The following is a 22,339-nucleotide window of genomic DNA, read 5'->3' as shown; positions in this document are numbered from 1 at the left end:
TATTATTATTTTTATGCCAATATTAAACTTTTGTTTTGAATCTTATGGATCTGAACATTCATGCCACAATAAAGAGAATTACATTGATAATTATGATAGGTAGCATTCCACATCAAAAATTCAGTTTTTATCATTTACCTACTCGAGGACGAGAGGAATTAAGCTTGGGGATGCTTGATACGTCTTCAACGTATCTATAATTTTTTATTGTTCCATGCTATTATATTATCTGTTTCGGATGTTTAATGGGCTTTAATATGCTCTTTATATTATTTTTGGGACTAATCTATTAACCGGAGGCCCAGTGTCAGTTTCTGTTTTTTTGCCTATTTTAGTGTTTCGCATAAAAGGAATATCAAACGGAATCCAAACAGAATGAAACCTTCGCGATGATCTTTCTTGGACCAAAAGCAAACCAGAAGATTTGGAGATGAAGTCGGAGACGCAACGAGGCGGCCACGAGGCAGGAGGGCGCGCCCAGGGGGGTAGGCACGCCCCCACCCTCGTGGGCCCCTCGTAGCTCCACCGACGTACTTCTTCCGCCCATATATACTCTTATACCCTAAAAACATCAGGGGGGCCACGAAACCACTTTTCCACCGCCCCAACCTTCTGTACCCGTGAGATCCCATCTTGGGGCCTTTTCCGGCGATCTGCTAGAGGGGGAATCGATCACGGAGGGCTTCTACATCAACACCATAGCCTCTCCAATGAAGCGTGAGTAGTTTACCATAGACCTTTGGGTCCATAGTTATTAGCTAGATGGCTTCTTCTCTCTCTTTGATTCTCAATACAAAGTTCTCCTTGATGTTCTTGGAGATCTATTCGATGTAATACTCTTTTGCGGTGTGTTTGTCGAGATCCGATGAGTTGTGGATTTATGAACAAGATTGTCTATGAATATTATTTGGTTCTTCTCTGAATTCTTATATGCATGATTTGATATCTTTGCAAGTCTCTTCGAATTGTCGGTTTAGTTTGGCATACTAGATTGATCTTTCTTGCAATGGGAGAAGTGCTTAGCTTTGGGTTCAATCGTGCGGTGTCCTTTCCCAGTGACAGTAGGGGCAGCAAGGCACGTATTGTATTGTTTCCATCGAGGATAAAAAGATGGGGTTTATATCATATTGCTTGAGTTTATCCCTCTACATCATGTCATCTTGCTTAATGCGTTACTCTGTTCTTATGAACTTAATACTCTAGATGCATGCTGGATAGCGGGCGATGTGTGGAGTAATAGTAGTAGATGCAGAATCGTTTCGATCTACTTGACACGGACGTGATGCCTATATTCATGATCATTGCCTAGATATTCTCATAACTATGCACTTTTCTATCAATTGCTCGGCAGTAATTTGTTCACCCACTGTAATACATGCTATCTTGAGAGAAGCCACTAGTGAAACCTATGGCCCCTGGGTCTATTTTACATCATATTAGTTTCCCATCAACTTGCCAATTTTTGTTGCCGTTCTTTTTATTTTGCAATCTTTACTTTCCAATCTATACAACAAAAATACCAAAAATATTTACTTTACTATCTTTATTAGATCTCACTTTTGCAAGTGGTCGTGAAGGGATTGACAACCCCTTTATCGCATTGGTTGCAAGGTTCTTGATTGTTTGTGCAGGTACTAGGTGACTTGAGCGTTGTCTCCTACTGGATTGATACCTTGGTTCTCAAAAACTGAGGGAAATACTTACGCTACTTTGCTGCATCACCCTTTCCTCTTCAAGGGAAAACCAACGCATGCTCAAGAGGTAGCACTGATGCTGTATTTTATTTTTGGGATTTTTATTTCTGTGCCCCTGGTTCCTTAGCTCTACTCATTCATCCCCACCTTGTTAACTTTTGCTCACTTTTCCCCACTCCCTTGCCCGAAACCCTCATAACTGGTTATAACGGACGTTGCCGTCGGGTCAATGCCTTTGACCGTTAACTGACGAGTGGGGTCGCGTATACGTGGGCGCATGCAAGACCGCGGTCGTGGGGTAGCACGTGTCCATGGACATGCCCGAAACGTCCCATCATATAAAGAGGGCAACCACCTCCATCGCCCCTACCATTTTCCCCCAAATCCCTTCGCTATCGCATCGTCTTCCTCTCCACGCCGTCGTCGTCTCGCTCTCCTCCACTGCCTCCACCGCATCGTCTCGCTCTCCCCCACTGCATCCTCTTCCTCACCTTCATCGCCTCCATCTATCAGATGGCCGATACTCGTGGCGATGCCGCCGCAGCGGCCAGAGAGGTGGTGGAGCTGCAGGGTCAAGGCGTGGTGACCGCGGATGTCGGCGGCGTCCACGGTGGTGCGGGGAAACTCGCAACCGCTGCAGATGTGGCGGGCTCTGCCTCATCGCTGCAGAAGGTGACGGCGTCGAGCGGCGCAGTCCATCCCGATGCCCCCGTTGCGCCGCCTGCCGTGGAGGAGCAGGTATTTGCACTTGCTTAGCTTGTAGAGTTAGTTCAATTGTGATTCATACAGTAGTTCAGATGGTTAGAGTAGTTGGTTTGACAGATGGGCCGGGGTTTTTTGTATGGGTTGGGGGGATGGGGGTTTTTGGACTAGGGTTTGTTGGATAAATTGGTTGAAAAAATGCTAGCTAGATGTTGTGAACTATGATTTTAGGTGCTGCAATGATTGGGGTTTTTAAATTTGGATAAATTCGTTGTAAAAATGCTAGATGTTGTGAACAGATTGGGGTTTTTAATGCAATTATGCTTATTACATTTGTTTTTAGTGCTCACGGATTGGGGTTTTTAATGCTACTCAGACTCGTTGCCTTAGATTGGGTCCCTATTAGATTTGTTTTTGAATGCTACTCAGATTGGGTTTTTGAATGCTACTTATATTAGGTATGTTCTTCAATGTGTGTGCATGACCAATGATCAATGTGTTATTTGAATGTCATATTGGGGTTTTTGATCAATGTGTGTACAAATCTAATACATTGATATACTAGTGATGGATGTGGTTTTCGAATGCATAGAGCTTAGGGGTACAAAAATAAATAAATAACCCCACTTCTAAAACATTTCTGATGGATGTAAATTTTCAATGCATAGAGCTATGATCAATGTGTCATCTGTGCATATCTAAATTTTCAATTGGCTTATGTATTTACTAGTGATGGATGTAATTGTATATCCAGGAGGATGATGGTGGGGGCAAGAGGAGGAAGATAGACTATACTTTCGACGACCCGTACGATCTAGTGTATGGTGACGGCGAAGAGTATGAGGTAAGCCTACTTGAAATTTAGATTGTTCATTTAGTTCGTTTGACATGGTGTATTCCCATGAATCTATAATGTACTAATGTAATTCATTCGTGTGTGCAGTATGTCTCTGGGGAAGATGTGGATGTGGACCGCGGCAACTTCGCCTCTTTCAAAGAGAAGGAAGAGGAGAAGATCAGGGTCAAGGGTGTGGATTACTACTACAAGAGCAGGACCAAAACTTGGCGCTGCCCCTACTGCACCACCAAGCCAAAGCCAAAGTCCGGCCGCTTCGTTCACCTTCTAGCTTATGCAGAAGATGTGGCCATCCATGGCGAGGACTACAAGATCATGGGGCAGCATGCTGCCCTAGCCAAAGTCCTGTCTCCCCTTCCCTGATGTTATGATGTTATGATGTGTTTTAAGTACTTTAGGTTGTTTGCTGAACTATGTGGGTGAACTATGTCCCTGAATTTTATATGCATGTGGCTATCTATGTTGGGTATTTTGTGTTTTTAAATTTATCTGCTATGATTTGTTTCAGTGTTTTGAAAGTTCAGGTGCTGCAATGATCACACATATGCTGCAAATATGCTGCAATCCATCATTTTATCAAGGGTTCCCTTTTATCAAATATTCCAATAACAGAGCAAAAAACAACATTTTAATGAAGATGTATTATCAACTATCTATGTTTGTGTAGGAGATCATGTGTGCAAAATTTGAGGTGATTTAGAGGAGTTCAAAGAAATTTTAATTTGAGAAATGTGCTCCAAATAAGCTCCCAGGCTAGGGTAAATAGCCCATTTGTAATCAAGTTTTTTTGGACCTACTCTAAATGAGCCAAATGTTTTTTATTAACACCTATTCAATCTATATAGTGTAGATTCAAAGTCTCACTATTTTTTGAATTAATCTTCGTATTTTTTGAAATAAAGGTTTGGTGATTTTTTTGATTTTTTTTAATTTTTGAAAAACAGAAGGTAACCCTACCTCATCTCCTTGAACTCTATGAAATCTTGTAGGTGATAGCTCATATGTGTGAAGGTTTTCTCATGAAAATGACCATAGGACAAGTTTACGATTTTTGGTTGGTAACATGTCACATAAGACAACATTAATATAAAAACTATAGGCCAAGTTTATTATTTTTGAATTAATCTTCATATTTTTACATTTTCTTTTGAAAACATATGCTTTAATATAAAAACTATTAAAAACACGTTTTGAAATATGAAAATGGAAAACTAACTTCAGATCCTTCTAATTCACTTTAAAATAAAGGTTTAGTGATTTTTTTTAATTTTTCAAAAACAGAAGGTAACGCCACCTCCTCTCCTTGAACTCTATGAAATCATGTAGGTGATGGCTCATATGTGTGAAGGTTTTCTCATGAAAATGACCATAGAGCAAGTTTATGATTTTTGGTTGGTAACATGATACATAAGACAACATTGTGCGCAGGTTTTATATTTTTTTTATTTTAAAAAAAATTAATGGTGCTCATTTGACCTCGATCGTGCCAGCTAGGGTTTTTTCATGAAAATGACCATAGACCAAGTTTAGTATTTTTCCTCGTTAGTGTGTCTTATAAAACGATGAACGTCGAAGGTTTCATATTTTTTCGATTTTTTTAAAATTAGTTATGCTCAGTCAAAGCCTTCGAAACCCCGTTGACCAGCTCAAAACCCCTCAAAACCCCGCAGGGTTTCGCCTAACCCTAGCTCCCAACGTCAGCCGTCTGATCATACCCTCGTGCCAAGCGACAATCCTCAGATCTGGCCTTCTAGAAGGAACTAGGTGGGCTGGCTGTGTGTAGGCTCCGCGCCGTTGGATCACAAGGACGGCTCCGCATCGTTTGATCGTGGGGCGATCCGCGAGAGGCGATCCTATTGGTTGTGCTCGGCTTCTCGCCCACCACTCACTCCATGAAAAAAACGTTGTTATTGGGCCCAAAAGGAAACCAAGCTCTGGTTGGGCCGTCGAGTTGCATCGTTTTTTTGCATCGTTTGCTCTGTTTTTTGTGAACGTGCTGGCTCTGTATTTTTGCATCATTTTTTGCATCGTTTGCTCTGTTTTTTGCATCGTTCTTTTTGTTCTATACAAATGTAAAATGACCAAATTTATAAGGGCTAAATTTATTTTTATCATGCAAAATGGCCACAAACTATCAAAAAATGGGTCATTTTGCATTTGTATAATGGCCACAAGCCCTCTATCTCTTTTTATCATGCAAAATGACCAAATTTTTAAGGGCCAAATTTATTTTTATCATTCAAAATGGCCATAAGCTCTTCAAAAATTGTCTCTTTTTGTTCATATAATATAGGGTTTGACCACGGATTCCCACGCGTGCAATTAGCTTCTTTTTCTTCTTCTTTTCAAACCACCATTTCCCACGCGTGTACACTCCCGATGCTGCGGTGGGTTTGAAAACGGGCTACTAACTTCACATTTGACCCCGTTATTGCCACGGCCAAATAACACGTAGCACTACGGCTATTTAAGCCACCCTCTGCCTCTGCCATCCCTCATCCATCTGCCCTTCTTGCTCTTCGACCCCTTCTCCGTCTTCTGCACATCCCTCAGCCATGCAGTACACCGGACCAACCTACCGCTTCCCACCCACCATGCCGGAGAGGCTCTACCCTACCGGCGTGAACATTGATCACACACTACGTGTGTGGGCGATATCAAGGCTGAGGACCGTAAGGAACTTCACCGAGTTCTTCCTCGCGTCCAGCTACCACCACCTCCCGAGGGGATCTCCAATGATGTTCCGCGTCGAGGAGGTCATCCAAAATCGGGTGGAGGTTGCTCTTCTTGCCCACTTCACCAACACATTCGACGCCTTCTACCTCCTCGGCCGGGTGTTTTGGTGTGGCTCTGAGTTCATTGCTTTCACCACCCACAACGGGTTCACGGAGTACAACAACATCTTCCCCACCGTGATGCGCATGCACACTCTTCCATAACCCATCGACAACGCCCCAGAGGAGCAGTGAAAAGGGCGCCCGGAGGAGGAACGAGGTGGAGAAGGCGGCGGCTAGGGTTCTAAACCCTCTATCTTTTTTTAGTCTATGTTATGTTAAGTTGTAATTGAACTATGTTGGAGTTGCTATGGGCTTGTTGGCCCTTTTCTTAAATTCTATTATTAAGTTTTCTATCTATTCTATTATTAAGTTCTTCCTAGTTTGAGCTATGTGATCATGCTATGGGCTTGTTGGCTCTATCTACATATTGGGACTGCATATTTGTTGATTATTTTCTTAGAGAGCTCGGCTTGTTAGTAGGGTTCCCTTGTTAGTAACCACCTAGCTAGTGCATGCAAGCAAGCTTTGTTAGTAGGGATGAATGAGTACAACTAAGCAAGGGAGTGGCTCTTTTTTTACACAAGCCACAAATATGTAGCCACCTAGCTAGAAGAGAGAAACCAGCGGCAGTGACCGTCGCTGCATCCGTGGCGGCTGGCGTGCAAGAAAGCTGCTCGGTCAGTGCATCGTGGCGGACGCTGATAACCCACAAGTATAGGGGATCGCAACAGTTTTCGAGGGTAGAGTATTCAACCCAAATTTATTGATTCGACACAAGGGGAGCCAAAGAATATTCTCAAGTATTAGCAGTTGAGTTGTCAATTCAACCACACCTGGATAACTTAATATCTGCAGCAAAGTATTTAGTAGCAAAGTAATATGATAGTAGTGGTAACGGTAACAAAAGTAACGGTAGCAAAAGTAATATTTTTGGTATTTTGTAGTGATTGTAACAGTAGCAACGGAAAAGTAAATAAGCGAAGAACAATATATGAAAAGCTCGTAGGCATTGGATCGGTGATGGAGAATTATGTTGGATGCGGTTCATCATGTAACAGTCATAACATAGGGTGACACAGAACTAGCTCCAATTCATCAATGTAATGTAGGCATGTACTCCGAATATAGTCATACGTGCTTATGGAAAAGAACTTGCATGACATCTTTTGTCCTACCCTCCCATGGCAGCGGGGTCCTAATGGAAACTAAGGGATATTAAGGTCTCCTTTTAATAGAGTACCGGAACAAAACATTAGCACATAGTGAATACATGAACTCCCCAAACTACGGTCATCACCGGGAGTGGTCCCGATTATTGTCACTTCGGGGTTGCCGGATCATAACACATAGTAGGTGACTATAGACTTGCAAGATAGGATCAAGAACTCACATATATTCATGAAAACATAATAGGTTCAGATCTGAAATCATGGCACTCGGGCCCTAGTGACAAGCATTAAGCATAGCAAAGTCATAGCAACATCAATCTCAGAACATACTGGATACTAGGGATCAAACCCTAACAAAACTAACTCGATTACATGATAGATCTCATCCAACCCATCACCGTCCAGCAAGCCTACGATTAGCGAGGCCTAAAGTCTTCACTTCATCAGTCTAGGAATAACACTAAAGTAGCACCCCTCACTACATTCTTGTTCACTGAACATAGATCTATAAAGAACAGTGCACTGGTACACGATATGATCTGTCGTCATGACCCATGAACTGAGCTTCTCACTAATCGAAATGGTCCTCTCAGCATGTTTCAAGGGAAGCAAGAGATTGTTTTCTCAGGATATTAGTCACCCAATCTTCCCAATAGTATTCCTTAACTCATGAATTGATACACTTGTTCATTCTCTTTCTATTTCCACTGGTTTCTTTTGTTCACTTGCAATGCGGCGGAATTACTCACGCACGGCGGTGAGCATCATGAAATTGGTGATGGAGGATGGTTGATGATGACGACGGCGACGAATCCCCCTCTCCGGAGCCCCGAACGGACTCCAGATCAGCCCTCCCGAGAGGTTTTAGGGCTTGGCGGCGGCTCCATATCGTAAAACGCGATGAATCCTTCTCCTTGATTTTTTTCTCCCCGAAAGCAAATATATAGAGGTGGAGTTGAGGTCGGAGGAGCTCTAGGGGGCGTGCCCCCCACCCTCGTGGCTAGGGTGTGGGGCCCCTGGTCTTCATCTTTTGCAAGGATTTTTTATTATTTCCAAATAGACGTTCTGTGGAGTTTTAGGTCATTCCGAGAACTTTTGTTTCTGCACATAAATAACACCATGGAAAGTCTGCTGAAAACAGCGTCAGTCTCGGTTAGTTCCATTCAAATCATGCAAGTTAGAATCCAAAACAAGAGCAAAAGTGTTTGGAAGAGTAGATACGACGGAGACATATCAGACGCATCAGCGCATGCAGGCTCGGTCGGCGTATCATGGGATCGTGGCATCGGCGCATGCAGGCTCGATCGACGCATGCAGGCAGGGTTTGCTGGGTGCATGCATAGCAGGCTTCTGTCCTGGCGGCGCGTGCAGACGTTCAATCGAAGGGACGGCCCAACGAAAGCACGGCCCAATGGTCGAACAGCGACACCACCCAACGCGGCACAGTCCAGCGTGGCCCCACTAGTCAGAGTTAACGGTCAAGCCTTTGACCCCGACGGCAACGTCCGTTGTGCCCAGTTATGAGGGTTTCTGGCAAGGGAGTGGGGAAAATTGAGCAAAAGTTAAGAGCGCGGGGATGAATGAGTAGAGCTAACCAGGGGCACAGATGTAAAAAACCCTTTATTTTTATTTAATAATAATTTCTGAATATTATTAAAACTTTGAAAAATCATAGAAATTAAACAGTAACTCGGATGAAAATGTTTTCTACATGAAAGTTGCTCAAAAAATGAGAAGAATCCGAATACACGGTCCGTTCATCTGTCACATGCCCCTAGAATGCTGAGCATGGAACCTTCCCCTCTCTTTTCACCTGTCCGAAAAAGTCAGACGCCGGAGAAACCCCTCCGGATGTTTTCCCTCTCCGTCTGCAACGTCTAGCACTGCGTTAGTTCACCCTGAACACCGCGTATTACCATGTTATGCTTTATAATGCCTTGTTTACTTTCTATTCATTGTTTCTCCCCCCTCTTCTCTCCGGTAGACCCCGAGGCCGATGTTGCCTATGTGATCGACTACGTCTCCGACGACCCTTCTTCCTTTGCAGCAGATCTTCCACGCAAGCCCCCCCCCCTTGATCACTCTGATATCGCACATTCCATTCTCTCTCATGCTTGCATTAGATTTTGCTACTGTTATTGTTTGCTCCTATTCTGATGCATAGCCTATTTTTGCTACCTGCTTTCATACCTTACTTGCTTATTCTGAACTGCTTAGTATAGGCTGTTTAGAGATCCATCAGTGACCCCCACCTTGTCCCTGTTGCCCCACTTTATGTTCGATGACTCGATCAACGTGATCGACGTCCAGGCCCCAACACCGCACATCACCCCCCTTAGTTGTACGACTCTGCAGAGTTACTATCGAGTGTCGAGGGTGATACATCGCCAGAACTTCTGATGTTAACCCTATAGTGTAGCTATTCGGTCGTGGTAATCGAGGGTGATTCCTCCTTCACCACTCCTGATAATGACTCTGTCGTGCAACCCCTCAAGTGTGGACCAACAAGGGTTATTCCTCCAACTCCACCTTGATGGTTACATCGAGTGGGAATCCATCGATTGTGGTTCCTCAGGTTTCCCCCTTGCTGTTTCAGACACACGGTTACTTTGACTTACCACAGAACCATGATGAGATCGGGTCGGCCACGAGGGGTACCCGCGAGTGATGTGAAGTCGGGTTGATCTGGAGGATACCCGCAAGTTTTCCACGCGGCGTGGTCGGGCATTCTTAGCCTTTGCCGCAAGTCCGTGAGACGGGGCGACGGGGTCACATGATCGTATCTCTGCTCAGTACCGCACAGTACCAAGACAATAACGTTTTGGATATTTGATCCGAGTAGGCCTCTCGCCTTTTCGCACTAACCACCACGCGGGAATAAGTATGGGCACTCTGCGTCGTATGCATCAGCCGAAGCTTTCTGGACGTCAGCGTCTGAGCGGCGCGCGCCGGGTTGGACTGCGTAAGCTCCTGCCTTGTTAAAGGAGGTAGCTAGGTCTGCTCACCGGCCACGTACGCAACTTGCAGGACTGCAAAGGGCGATGGGCCCAAGACCCCTACGCGCTCAGGATTTAGACCGGCGTGCTGACCTTTCTATCGAGCCTAGGTAGGGTTGTGGTGTGTTGATCGGCCGAGGCCGGTCATGACCTGATGGTGTGTTCGGCCGGAGTTGATCGAGCGTGTTGGGTAAGTTGGTGCACCCCTGCATGGAAGATTGATCTATTCGAATAGCCTTGTCCACGGTAATAGAGCTCAGATTTGTATCCCGATCGATGCAACTAGAACTGGATACTGAATGCTGAGGCATGTTATGGATATGTGGCTCCGGGATTGCTTTCTCGCAGGGAGTCGAGAAAGGATCTTTGGGCGCTAATGTTACAACATGTTTGCTAAATATAAACTGCTATTCTATACTCTTCTGAATGCTGCAAGATGCTTGGAGCTGCTTGAAGATGCTAGTCTTCGATAGGCTAGTCTTTCCCCTTCTCTTCTGGCATTCTGCAGTTCAGTCCACACATACTACCCATTTCATTGACATCGATGCATATGTAGTGTAGATCCTTGCTTGCGAGTACTTTGGATGAGTACTCACGGTTGCTTTGCTTCCTCTTTTTCCCCCTTTCCATTCTTCTCGGATGTCACAACCAGATGGTGGAGCCCAGGAGCCAGACGCTGCTACCTCTTGAGCACTACATTGGTTTTCCCTTGAAGAGGAAAGGGTGATGCAGCAAAGTAGCGTAAGCATTTCCCTCAGTTTTTGAGAACCAAGGTATCAATCCAGTAGGAGACTACACGCAAGTCGCCTCGTACCTACACAAACAAATAAGAACCTTGAAACCAACGCGATAAAGGAGTTGTCAATCCCTTCACGGCCACTTGCAAAAGTGAGATATGATAGAGATAATAAGATAAATATTTTTGGTATTTTTTATGATATAGATTGAAAGTGAAGATTGCTAAGTAAAATAGATTGGAAACTTATATGATGGAAAATAGACCCGGGGGCCATAGGTTTCACTAGTGACTTCTCTCAAGATAGCATAAGTATTCCGGTGGGTGAACAAATTACCGTCGAGCAATTGATAGAAAAGTGCATAGTTATGAGAATATCTAGGCATGATCATGTATATAGGCATCACGTCCGCGACAAGTAGACCGAAACGATTCTGCATCTACTACTATTACTCCACACATCGACCGCTATCCAGCATGCATCTAGAGTATTAAGTTCATGAGAACAGAGTAACGCATTAGGCAAGATGACATGATGTAGAGAGATAAACTCAAGCAATATGATATAAACCCCATCTTTTTATCCTCGATGGCAACAGTACAATGCGTGCCTTGCTGCCCCTGTTGTCACTGGGAAAGGACACCGCAAGATTGAACCCAAAGCTAAGCACTTCTCCCATTGCAAGAAAGATCAATCTAGTAAGCCAAACCAAACTGATAATTCGAAGAGACTTGCAAAGATAACAAATCATACATAAAAGAATTCAGAGGATATTCAAATATTGTTCATAGATAATCTTGATCATAAACCCACAATTCATCGGATCTCGACAAACACACCGCAAAAAAGAATTACATCAAATAGATCTCCAAGAAGATCGAGGAGAACTTTGTATTGAGATCCAAAGAGAGAGAAGAAGCCATCTAGCTAATAACTATGGAACCGAAGGTCTATGGTAAACTACTCACACATCATCGGAGAGGCTATGGTGTTGATGTAGAAGCCCTCCGTGATCGATTCCCCCTCCGGCGGAGCGCCGGAAAAGGCCCCAAGATGGGATCTCACGGGTACATAAGGTTGCGGCGGTGGAAATAGGGTTTCGTGGTGCTCTCGGATGTTTTCGGGGTATATGAGTATATATATAGGCGAAAGAAGTCGGTCAGGGGAGCCACGAGGGGCCCACGAGGGTGGGGGGCGCGCCTACCCCCTGGGCGCGCCCTCCTGCCTCGTGGCCTCCTCATTTCTTTCTTGATGTCCACTCCAAGTCTCCTGGATTACGTTTGTTCGAAAAATCACTCTCCCGAAGGTTTCATTCCGTTTGGATTCCGTTTGATATTCCTTTTCTGTGAAACACTAAAATAGGCAAAAAAACAGCAATTGCACTGGGCCTTTTGTTAGTAGGTTAGTCCCAAAAATAATATAAAAGTGTATAATAAAGCCCATTAAACATCCAAAACAGATAATATAATAGCATGGAACAATCAAAAATTATAAATACGTTGGAGACGTATCAATCATCCCCGAGCTTAATTCCTGCTCGTCCTCGAGTAGGTAAATGACAAAAACAGAATTTTTGATGTGGAACGCTACCTAGCATGTTTTTCAATGTAATTTTCTTTATTGTGGCATGAATGTTCAGATCCGAAAGATTCAATATAAAAGTTTAATGTTGACATAAAAATAATAATACTTCAAGCATACAAACTAAGCAATTATGTCTTCTCAAACTAACATGGCCAAAGAAAGTTCATCCCTACAAAATCATATAGTTTGGTCATGCTCCATTTTCGTCACACAAGAATGCTCTCATCATGCACAACCCTGATGACAAGCCAAGTAATTGTTTCATACTTTAGTAATCTCAAACTTTTTCAACCTTCACGCAATACATCAGCGTGAGCCATGGATATAGCACTATGGGTGGAATAGAGTATAATGATGGGGGTTATGTGGAGAAGACAAAAAAGGAGAAAGTCTCACATTGACGCGGCTAATCAACGGGCTAGGGAGATGCCCATCAATTGATGTCAATGCAAGGAGTAGGGATTGCCATGCAACGGATGCACTAGAGATATAAATGTATGAAAGCTCAACAGATGAAACTAAGTGGGTGTGCATCCAACTTGCTTGCTCACAAAGACCTAGGGCATTTGAGGAAGCCCATTGGTGGAATATACAAGCCAAGTTCTATAATGAAAAATTCCCACTAGTATATGAAAGTGACAAAACAAGAGACTCTCAATCATAAAGATCATGGTGCTACTTTGAAGCACAAGTGTGGAAAAAAAAGGATAGCAGCATTGTCCCTTTTTATTTCTTTTCTCTTTTTTGGGCCTTTCTCTTTTTTTGGCCTTTCTTCTTTTTTATTTATTTGGAACAATGCTCTATTAATGATGATCATCACACTTCTATTTATTTACAACTCAATGATTACAACTCGATACTAGAACAAAATATGACTCTCTATGAATGCCTCCGGCGGTGTACCGGGATGGGCAATGAATCAAGAGTGACATGTATGATAAGTTATGCATGGTGGCTTTGCCACAAATACGATGTCAACTACATGATCATGCAAGGCAATATGACAATGATGAAGCGTGTCATAATAAATGAAATGGTGGAAAGTTGCATGGCAATATATCTCGGAATGGCTATGGAAATGTCATAATAGGTATGTATGGTGGCTGTTTTGAGGAAGATATAAGGTGGTTTATGTGTGATAGAGCGTATCATATCACGGGGTTTGGATGCACCGGCGAAGTTTGCACCAACTCTCAAGGTGAGAAAGGGCAATGCACGATACCGAAGAGGCTAGCAATGATGGAAAGGTGAGAGTGCGTATAATCCATGGACTCAACATTAGTCATAAAGAACTCAAATACCTATTGCAAAAATCTACAAGTCATAAAAAACCAAGCATTACGCGCATGCTCCTAGGGGGATAGATTGGTAGGAAACGACCATCGCTCGTCCCCGACCGCCACTCATAAGGATGACAATCAAAGAACACCTCATGCTTCAAATTTGTTACAAAACGTTTACCGTACGTGCATGCTATGGGACTTGCAAACCTCAACACAAGTATTTCTCAAATTCACAACTACTCAACTAGCACGACTCTAATATTACCATCTTCATATCTCAAAACAATCATCAAGTATCAAACTTCTCATAGTATTCAATGCACTTTTTATGAAAGTTTTTATTATACCAATCTTGGATGCCTATCATATTAGGACTAATTTTATAGCCAAAGCAAATTACCATGCTGTTCTAAAGGACTCTCAAAATAATATAAGTGAAGCATGAGAGATCAATAATTTCTATAAAATAAAACCACCACCGTGCTCTAAGAGATATAAGTGAAGCACTAGAGCAAAATTATCTATCTCAAAAGATATAAGTGAAGCACATAGAGTATTCTAATAAATTCCGATTCATGTGTGTCTCTCCCAAAAGGTGTGTACAGCAAGGATGATTGTGGTAAACTAAAAAGCAAGGACTCAAATCATACAAGACGCTCCAAGCAAAACACGTGAATAAAAATATAGCATCAAGTAAAGTTACCGATGGACGAAAACGAAAGAGGGGATGCCTTCCGGGGCATCCCCAAGGTTAGGCTTTTGGTTGTCCTTGAATTTCACCTTGGGGTGCCTTGGGCATCCCCAAGATTAGGCTCTTCCCACTCCTTATTCCATAATCCATCAAATCTTTACCCAAAACTTGAAAACTTCACAACACAAAACTCAACAGAAAATCTCATGAGCTGCGTTAGTGCAAGAAAACAAACCACCACTTCAAGGTACTGTAATGAACTCATTCTTATTTATATTGGTGTTAAACCTACTGTATTACAACTTCTCTATGGCTCATACCCCCCGATACTAGCCATAGATTCATCAAAATAAGCAAACAATACACGAAAAACAGAATCTGTCAAAAACAGAACAGTCTGTAGTAATCTGTATCAAACGTATACTTCTGGAACTCCAAAAATCTACCAAAATAGGACGACCTAGATAATTTGTTTATTGATCTACTGCAATTGGAATCAGTATTTTATCACTTTCTGGTGATTTTTAACAATTGTTTTCGTGAGCAGAAAGTTTCTGACTTTTTCAGCAAGATCAAATAATTGTTATCCAAGAAGATCCTATAGGTTTAACTTGGCACAAACACTAATTAAAACATAAAACCAAATATAACCAGAGGCTAGATGAATTATTTATTACTAAACAGGAACAAAAAGCAAAGAACAAACATAAAATTGGGTTGCCTCCCAACAAGCGCTATCATTTAACGCCCTAAGCTAGGCATTGAGATTTCGATGATGCTCACATGAAAGACAGGAATTGAAGCGCAGAGAGAGCATCATGAAACACGTGACAAACACATCTAAGTCTAACATACTTCCTATTCATAGGCATTTTATAGGAAAACAAACTAGCAAGACAAGCAAGATCTAGCATATGCAAGGAAGAAGAAAGAAACAACAGCAATCTCAACATAACGAGATGAATTTTAGTGACATGAAAATTTCTACAACCATATTTTCCTCTCTCATAATAATTACATGTAGGATCATAAGAAAATTCAACAATATAGATATCACAAAACATATTCTTAACACGATCCACATGTATGCAAAGTTGGCACTCTTCCAAAATAGTGGGATTAACATTAGCTAAAGTCATGACCTCTCCAAACCCACTTTTATCAAAAACTTCATAAGATTGAACATTCTCCAAATATGTGGGATCTAAAGTTGACACTCTTCCAAACCCACTTTAAATAATATTGCAAACACTATTATCAATCTCTTATTCATCATGGAGTTTAAATAAATTTTCAAGATCAAAAGAAGAATCACCCCAATCATGGTCATTGCAACAAATAGTAGTCATAGCAAAACTAGCATCCCCAAACTTGAGGTTTTGCATATCATTAACACAATTGTCATCAATAGAATTTATAATAACATCATTGCAATCATGCTTTTCATCAAAGGAACTATCAAGTATGGGCGCAATAGCAACGATCTCATGTTTAACATAAGGAACTATAGCAAATTCGTCTTCAAAAATATTGGCATCATGGCCACAAGAATAGCAAGCATCATGTTCATCAAGGGAAATTTCAATCAAATCATCGGAATCATCATTATTTATAGATTCATGCGTATCATTATTTCCTTCCAAAGCAGGTCATTCTCTCAATAAATTCTTTGACATAGACATTATGAGCATAGTTTTCATAGCAATATTTAAGTATGTCAAAACTTTCAGATTCGTAGAGAGTAATATCATACTTCTCAATCAAAGAAGCAACTTCATAAGCACCCTTAAAAGCAACAAATTCTTCAATTTGCTCGATATCATAGTAACTATAAACACCCTTTGCATAAGAAGATAAGATTTCATTATCACCAAACTCACATAGGTAGGGAAGGTGTTTTTTAGGGTTCTTAGAGCAACAAGTAAAATCATAAATTTCACAAAGATTCCAAGCATAACACATCAATCTGTTTATTTGATTCCATAAGAGTCTCCCTTTTTCAGACAAACGGTGACGCACAAAATGAGCATACTCATCTAAAGATTTCCCATCAACTAGGCTAGTTGGGGTTTCAGCACGAGCGCATAAGGATCGAAGATGATCCAAGTAGAACACTTTAAGTGGATCCATATCAATAGATTTTTAGCAAGCAAAGATGCAAGCAAATAGAAGGCACATAGAAACACAAACAAAGATACATATGGGAGGAAGGCGAATGGAAAAGGTCGAATAAACGGCAAAGGTGAAGTGGGGGAGAGGAAAACGAGAGGCAAATGGCAAATAATGTAATGCGAGGGATAAGAGTTTGTGATGGGTACTTGGTATGTCTCGACTTGACTTGGTGTACACCTCCCCGGCAACGGCACCAGAAATCCTTCTTGCTACCTCTTGAGCACTGCGTTGGTTTTCCCTTGAAGAGGAAAGGGTGATGCAGCAAAGTAGCGTAAGCATTTCCCTCAGTTTTTGAGAACCAAGGTATCAATCCAGTAGGAGACTACACGCAAGTCTCCTCGTACCTACACAAACAAATAAGAACCTTGCAACCAACGCGATAAAGGGGTTGTCAGTCCCTTCACGGCCACTTGCAAAAGTGAGGTCTGATAGAGATAATAAGATAAATATTTTTGGCATCTTTTATGATATAGATTGAAAGTAAAGATTGCAAAAAATAGATTGGAAACTTATATGATGGAAAATAGACCCAGGGGCCATAGGTTTCACTAGTGACTTCTCTCAAGATAGCATAAGTATTACGGTGGGTGAACAAATTACTTTCGAGCAATTGATAGAAAAGTGCATAGTTATGAGAAAATCTAGGCATAATCATGTATATAGGCATCACGTCCGCGACACGTAGACCGAAACGATTCTGCATCTACTACTATTACTCCACACATCGACCGCTATCCAGCATGCATCTAGAGTATTAAGTTCATGAGAACAGAGTAACGCATTAGGCAAGATGACATGATATAGAGGGATAAACTCAAGCAATATGATATAAACCCCATCTTTTTATCCTCGATGGCGACAATACAATGTGTGCCTTACTGCCCCTGCTGTCACTGGGAAAGGACACCGCAAGATTGAACCCAAAGCTAAGCACTTCTCCCATTGCAAGAAAGATCAATCTAGTAAGCCAAACCAAACTGATAATTCGAAGAGACTTGCAAAGATAACAAATCATACATAAAAGAATTCATAGGAGATTCAAATATTGTTCATAGATAATCTTGATCATAAACCCACAATTCATCGGATCTTGACAAACACACCGCAAAAAAGAATTACATCGAATAGATCTCCAAGAAGATCGAGGAGAACTTTGTATTGAGATCCAAAGAGAGAGAAGAAGCCATCTAGCTAATAACTATGGACTCGAAGGTCTGTGGTAAACTACTCACACATCATCGGAGAGGCTATGGCGTTGATGTAGAAGCCCTCTGTGATCGATTCCCCCTCCGGCGAAGCGCCGGAAAAGGCCCCAAGATGGGATCTCACGGGTACAGAAGGTTGCGGCGATGGAAATAGGGTTTCGTGGTGCTCTCGGATGTTTTCGGGGTATATGAGTATATATAGGCGAAAGAAGTCGGTCAGGGGAGCCACGAGGGGCCCACGAGGGTGGGGGGCGCGCCTACCCCCCTGGGCGCGCCCTCCTGCCTCATGGCCTCCTCGTTTCTTTCTTGACGTCCACTCCAAGTCTCCTGGATTGTGTTTGTTCCAAAAATCACTCTCCCAAAGCTTTCATTCCGTTTGGATTCCGTTTGATATTCCTTTTCTGCGAAACACTGAAATAGGCAAAAAAACAGCAATTTGCACTGGGCCTTTGGTTAGTAGGTTAGTCCCAAAAATAATATAAAAGTGTATAATAAAGCCCATTAAACATCCAAAACAGATAATATAATAGCATGGAACAATCAAAAAATATAGATACATTGGAGATGTATCAGATGCCACCTTCGACGATGACTACTACTACACCGAGGGTGCCTACTACTACGTGGAGGCCGCTGACGGCCAGGAGTAGTTAGGAGGCTCCCAGGCAGGAGGCCTTGCCTTTAGATCGATGTTGCTTTTGTTGAGGTGTTAATGGATGTCAACGAATCGCCTTCATGGCAAGATACGGGGACATGAAGAATAACTTGATCTCCCAAAGTCATCTCACACATGTCAGCACTGTCCTTTATCAACATGATTGTGCTTCGTCATACTATGCTAACGTTGTATTTTTAATAAAGCTATTCTATCGCAATCTTTTCTCGTTTTGGAAATAAAGTTGCTTTAACTAGTGCTAATATTATAGTAATCATGCTCTTTCTTATCTATGCAAACAGGAATACTCAACTACAGATGTTGTGATGGCCAAAAGCATCCGCCAAGTTCTTGGTTTGTATGACACGGCTAGCCAAGATGGATCTAATCTCGAGATTCACTTTATCCAAAGGCTCTAAAGTGCCATGCATGTGTGTAAGGTGGAAAGAGATATTTCAGGACGTTGATTGATGATTCCACTAGATTCTGCTATGTGTATTTCTTAAATACTAAGGATGAGGCTCTATACACACTACTTCAAATTCTAGAAGGCCCTCTTGTGCATATATTGGTAGTGGTAGTGCCACCAGTGATGCAGAATATTTCAGCTGCCAATGTTTGACCTGCGTGGCCTCAAAAAGGACTAGTTTCAATGTTTAAGCAAATCCTTGGATCAAATTGCTTACATGAAGCATCGATCAATTTTTATTTATTTGTTCACATTCTCACAACGTTTGAGTTATACAGTTACGATTGGCTCTGATCTGTGAATCATTGAGATGTGTAGGCATCTTTGTTGTACTTATTATTTGAATCTAATGGGTTGGTTCTGAATCTTGCAAGCTGGGAATCATTATGATGTGTAGGCATCTTTGTCTTACTTATAATTGAATCTTATTGGTTGGTTCTAAATCTTGCAAGCTGGAAACACGACATGATGATGGAGAGGACAGCAACCATAACAAGTTGTTCAAACCTGGTAGTATTGTCTGTGTGGAAGTGCTGCAAATGAGCTGATCGTTTGCGTCCTGAGAATAATAATTCTAATTGTTGTGCATGTTGATCCTGTGGCACTGATAGAACGAGCCTGTGCTTTGCTTGTTTTAAGAATAAATTTTAATTAAAGCTAATCAAATTTAAGTAAAGTGACCACTAACACTTGCTATTACAATACCAATACAGACCTACTCGTGAACCCGAGGGGGCATGTTCTGTCGGGCGTGCAGTGGGCGAGGGAAGGGTAGTAACTACTGTCGCCTGTACACACTCAGTTTACTGTTGAATGCAGTTCCCCAAGAGATGAAAAACGAACTGCTGCCGCAGCCTACCCACTCGTTCACCGTGATTGCAATTCCCCAAGATTGGAAAAACGAATTGTTGCTGCCGCGGTGCAGCCCCCCCAGTGCCCCAGTACACACCGATTGTTTTCATCTCCCCCTACTCCCAATCCCCACAAAACAAGAACCGCCACATCAACTTTGCGTGAGAAGAGACTTCAATGGTGATCCGAGGGGTGAGCCTGCTGGATATGGACTTTATCGAGGACTTCACCTTTGAGTTCGCCGTTCAGACCCATGGCAGCACCAAGTTGAATGTGATGTACACCAATGATCCGGACTCGGTGAAGCTCTGCCTCGCCAAGTTGAAGCAGTACCTACAGGAGGAGAAAGCACAATGTCGCGGGACTAGACCTTGTGCCCATCCATTCGTCTCCTGACAGGGACCAGCAAATCACCGTCGCCCGGGTATGCGTGCGGGACGAGGGTCTCATCTACCACTGTTGTAGGGCCATCCGAGGTTCTGGAGCATTCACCCGTTTCATCGGCACCGCCAACTGCACCTTCGCTACGGTGGAGAGCAGGAATAACGCGACTGTGCTTTACGATTCGTCCATCTAGTGCAACAAGCTTGTCGACATCCAGAAGCAATACAAGATCATCGGTAACGGGCAGGAGAAGGGCTCCATGGTTGACCTCGCCACGACCATCATCGACCCCTACTACACCAACATGAAAGAAGACGTGATACCAAGGACCTAAACACGTGGGAGGTACCTCTGAATCTAGCCTACATAACCTATGCGACCAAGGACACATACGCATGCTACGACATGTACAGGCGGATCTTGGACATGAGGGCGTGTCTGCTTCCCGTAACCGATGAGTACACGAACAACAGCAGTGTCATGATCAAGCGTGCCAGGAAGGTCTAGATGATGTACTTTATCTGTTTAAGCACCTTTATCATCTAAGTGTTTCATGCATTAGCCTATGTGTCGTAATTATCTGTTTTGTCCGAAATATTTCGTCTAAGAACCCATTAACCTATTTGCTTTTTGTTGGCTATTTGCTCATGTATGTAACTAGTTCACTGGGCTGTCGTGCTTTGAATCTCCTTCCTCCCAACATATTCCCCTTCTGAGGTGGACCCAGCAGGTCTCGACACAGACATCTGGGACCAACCACCTATCCATTTGTATTTCTCTATTTTGTTCAATCTTTCGTCCTCTTCCTACAGCGGCTGGCGGCGCTGCCGCGCACGCTCCGGTGACCCATCCTAGCCTATGGAGCTGGCCAGGCCATCCCTCTACTCCCACACATTCTCCGGCGGCGCAGCTCCACCAGCCCACCCTACACCCGAACAAGTCAACCCTCGTACTCCCCTCCGCCTGCATCTTCCCCGGCTCCGGTTTGTTCCGGTCCGAGTTTTCGACGTTGTCCTCCACCTTGGTGCTCTCGCCGCGGCGCTGCCGTCTGTCGTTCCCAACATGGTCAACGAAACGAGAGGAATCGGGAGACGACTATTCATCGAGAGCCTGACAGTCTGGGCCCACCAGGTCCATGGCCTAGATTTTGTTGTTTAAATGCGCAGCCCACGACATGCAGACACAGTTTATCCAGCTAGTTTCAACTTTTTTCGGGGGTCCATCAGGTATCAAGCTTCCTCTGGGCATCAGCAGCCCAAGTTATGTTTGTTTTTTCAAGACAACGCACAACTCAGCTCTATTTTTCTATAAGAATGCAAAACTGAACCTATGTTTTCCCTTCTATAATAGTATATATATATATATATATATATATATATATCTTATTTATTACATATATATAATAGAAACAACTTAAGGTACCGACCTGTCGTTCGTCCAACCATTGTATAGACATTCCCACTTCCTTTATTTTTCGTTTTTATTAATCCTATATCTGAATTTCCTCCCACTTTCTTTTTCGATGTAATCTGAGTTTTCTCCCGGTACTTCTCCCTAGAACCAACTCAACTGTCCCACATCTAGCCTAAAAAATAATAATACCCCACGTCCCATTAACTCATCAAATTAAAATGATATTTTATTTCGTAAATCGAAAGTTCTTACAAAATAATAATAATAATAATAATTGTTTATATATAACTTGGCAAGTTAACTCCTGGCGATTGTGTACATAAGGTTTCAAAGATTTTACTGACCAACGCAGTAATAGACGTGCAATCATGTGTTTATGTTTTTATGACATCTCTCCATCTAGCCCAACATGATATTTTTCACCTAGCCCAACAAGTCCGCCGATTTCGAGAAAAATGCAAATGGGCTTTAAATTCTAACATAATATATAAATGGCCTACATAGACGCTACGTCATTGTTTCACCTAGCCCACCAAATGGACTAAAAAACAAATGGACTGCCTGACATGTGGACCAGTAGGTCGAAGCCTAAGCACTTTCGCAAAAAAAGTACAAAGGTCGAAGCCTAAGCAAGGTGTTGGATTTAATGAGCTGATCGTTTGCGTCCTGAGAATAATAATTCTAATTGTTGTGCATGTTG

The sequence above is a fragment of the Triticum aestivum genome, chromosome 5D, assembly GCF_018294505.1.
Source record: "Triticum aestivum cultivar Chinese Spring chromosome 5D, IWGSC CS RefSeq v2.1, whole genome shotgun sequence".
NCBI classification, from domain to species: Eukaryota; Viridiplantae; Streptophyta; class Magnoliopsida; order Poales; family Poaceae; genus Triticum; species Triticum aestivum.
Note: the sequence above shows the minus strand (reverse complement) of the source record.